Genomic DNA, 3,695 nt, shown 5'->3' with positions numbered 1-3,695 from the left:
ACTTGCTCTCTGAGTCAAACTGAAACCCAAGCCCTAGAGACTGTCTTTCGCCCTGACCCCTTGGCTCCTGGGAGCTGATCAGAAGACAGATCGCGTTGAGTCTCTGATATATGTAGTGACCTAGCTGTCCCCCACTCCTAAGAATGTATTTCTAAAATGCCTCTCTCTTCAGCATCTGAACACTCCACTGTGACCCAGTCAATAAAGGACTTGAGCCTGTCTGCCACCAACTACTTGTAATCTTTTTGCAATGTGGGTCAGGGACCTAAAAGCCATCTCAGTAATTCTAACCATGACAGGGGACTCAGGGAGAAAAAAAAAAAAAAAAAAAAAAGTTAAACTATCAAATTAGACCATGCTATGTAGGAAAGCACTTCTTAGTGCCATCAAAGAGTCCAAAGAGTCACTGTTGGTTTTTATAGACACTAGATTCCAAAAAAAAAAAAAAAAAATCTCAATTCCAAATAATCAGAAAACTTGAATAATCAGACAGTGGTAAGGATGTTCCCCAAAAGACAAGTGCAAGTTATAAAAAGAATATTCTAAAAGACAACTCACAGGACATACATGCCAAAGATTTGATAGAAAGCCAGTAATTAGCACAGCCATGCTTACATACTCCTTAAGGAAAACATTTGAAGATAATATTCCAGAGGATAACTCTAAAGCTCTGCCACATCCTAGAATCTTCCTGGAAAGATGGCATTATATTCCATATAGTTTTATTCTATTTTCTTTGGACTACCTACTTCATAGAGTTATTAGAAGAATCAAACCCTATGATGTACATGAATAATCTTTGAAAGTGGAGTGATAAACATTAGATGTCACTGGTTCTAATAAGTCTTTAAAATTTAGTAATCAACATATGTTGTTGATGGCAACTACATCAACGCCTAAGCGTTAACCAGAAATGTCAGCTTACCATATTGCCCCATTCCCCAGGCATTCCGGGTTAGAGTTGAACTGAAAATGCATACATTGAAAGCGTATAATTATATCGCTATTTTCGAATCCTTCTCAGCAATGTGTGTTTCAAGGAAATAGCTTTAATATTGTTAGATGGCAAAAGCTAACAAAGAAGACCAGCCCAGGGATTCTTCCTGAATTTTCCTTTACAAATGCATTAACCAAATGTATCAGGAGGAGGAAAGAATTGCATCACTCCTCATGAACAATTTAGTACTGAAAGTTCTCTGCTGGAACCAACCTTCTATAAGCCAGCTCTCAAGTCTGTTTATGTCTGTGTCCCCCTCCCCCACTCCCAGAGATCCCAGGATGTATGTTCTAACATGAAGGACTCAGGAAATGCTCCTAGAATAAAGCAGAAGGACTTTGAGAATGTCTCCTGCCCATCAGTTACTGCTCTTAAATAACAATGGATCATAGATCTTTCTACATTTGTTTCCCAGCCTTTCCGATTTTTTTTTTCAATTCTTTCACTTCTCACATACAAGTACCTTTAGCCAATCTTTTCTTAAATACACACAACACATAAAGATAACATTTGTTATATATCATTTTTTAATGCTAAAAATCTCTTCTGCTCTATATTTAAATGAACAATCATTTGGCAGCTCTCATTTAAGACATAGGTGAGATAATCACCCTTAGTTTGGGGAGTTTTGATGTTATCTTAACCTCTATCTCTTCTATCTGGCCATCAAAACTAGAAGAGAGCAGGATTCAGAAGACTACCATCACCCACCTACTACCAATATCATCCCAGGTATTTTCCAACCTGACCTTTAGAAGCAGGGGTAAGTCTAGAGGTCTCCTGGAGGCAGCCAGAAATGCCTTCACAGCTTTTCTAATATGAAAACCTTTTAAATTAAACATGGGGAGGCACTGATGTTGAATGATACAGGCTCTTAATATTTAATTCTAGAAATATATTTTAGCACAAGATCCACCCTTCTTGTACACAGGTGTCTTTCCAAGCATCTTTTTAGCAAAATAATAATGATGATGATGATGACAACGATAATAATAATGAGGAGAAGGAGGAGGAGGAGGAGGAGGAGGAGAAGGAGAAGAAGAAATCATCCATGCTGTTAAACCTTTAGATAAAAAAGAAACAAAAAAATGTCATGCTATGTAAGATGCCAGACCCCTTTGGAGGAACTCCAAAGGACAGAAAAAGGGTGAATTCCTTCCCCTGGACACCGACTGACAGTTTTAGAAATATTTTCTCTTCATTGGAGTCTAGAGACCTGTCTTTGGACACCAGCTTTTCACTTCTGCTTAGAGATCCATTGCCCAAAATGAGATTGCCAAGTTGGTTAGATTTATTACAGAAACTCTGAAAAGGACCAGCACCAAAGTCTTTTCCACTTGGATCCAAAGGAACCCCTGATATTTTCTTTTTACATAATATGGAATCAGTGATCTCTTGCAAGTGGCTGGTACCATTTTTTTTTTTTTAATTAATCCAAGGGCTGAGTTCCCCAACTAGTCTTTTTATTCCCACTTGGACTCCAGCAAACCTCAAAAGTTTCCTGGGAGATAAAGATTCAAGACCCTTCCTTTGACGTGTAGTTAACAGGCCCTTCTGTCCCTTGCAGCCCCATCTCTCTCACAGGAAAGACAACTGCCCTTATTTATCACTGGAAGCTTCCTCCAGGCACGTGTAGCCTCAGGAGACAAGGGAGACTCCAGGGCTGCAGGCAGAATAGAAAAACCAACATTGATCCGCAAAGAGTCTGGGGACTCCTGCTCTGCCCCAAACCACAGGTTTTCCCGCCTTCCCCGGGAATCACCCAAATCTTTCCACTCTTCCTTAGAGCTGGCCAGGGAGATTCCGGTATCCAGAGACAAGGAGTGATCCGAGGGGTCCCAGCACCTCCGCCGAGACTGCAAATCTGGAGTTCAAGGCCGCGCGCGCTGATCCTCGCCCCGCCCCGGTCCCAGTCCAGGCTCATTCATTCCGGCTGGTCCCCACCTTCCAGCCCCCGTCGCGCTCCCCAGTGGCGTTCGTCCGCTGCCTGTCCAGCTAGTGTCTGCTCACACCGCGGCCGATCACTCATTGTTTTTAAATCTCAAAAGTAACCCCAAGAGATTTTTTTCTTCTTACTTTTTCACACCCCCATCATATCTTATCCCTTTTAATTAAAACAACCCTCTGTCCCCGGCTTCCTCAAAGCGTTAAGCAGCAAGCTCCACGAAAGAAAATCAACCGCCTCCCCATCATCCCACCTACAGCCAAGCCACGGCTCAGCCACCATCTCAGAGGCCCGGCGCTGATCTCTCTCGGTCTCCAACCCTGATAGGGGGGCACCACCCCGCGAGCGGTTCCCACTTCCCTTCCAGGATAGAGAAAGGCCCTCTCACCCTTCAGTGGATGCCATGGTCTGGGGAACGCCCCCTCCTCTTCGGCACAGTCCGGCAGCAGCTAGCGAGGGAGCGAGCGGGCGCTGGGGTGAGCGCGTGTGTGCGGGGGAGCGGTATTTAAGGGGGAGCCTCTCTCCGCCCTTCCACCCCCCTCCCGGGTAAGCCCTTTAGCGCCTCAACGCGCGCCGGAGGCTCCTGCGGGCGCTAATCCACGTCCTAGCTCTCCACTGCGCGAGTCCCGCGCTCCCCGCCGCAGGTTGCAGTAGCGCTTGGCTGGGCGCTGGGGGGTTTGCAGGGCTCGGAGAACGGTTTCCCAAAGACAGCGCTGTCCCGGGGGCTACAGGAGCGCGCGCAACAACGCTGCG

This window comes from Urocitellus parryii, chromosome 4, assembly GCF_045843805.1.
Source record: "Urocitellus parryii isolate mUroPar1 chromosome 4, mUroPar1.hap1, whole genome shotgun sequence".
NCBI lineage: Eukaryota > Metazoa > Chordata > Mammalia > Rodentia > Sciuridae > Urocitellus > Urocitellus parryii.
The sequence above is the reverse complement of the archived record's forward strand: the minus strand, read 5'-3'. Positions refer to the sequence as shown.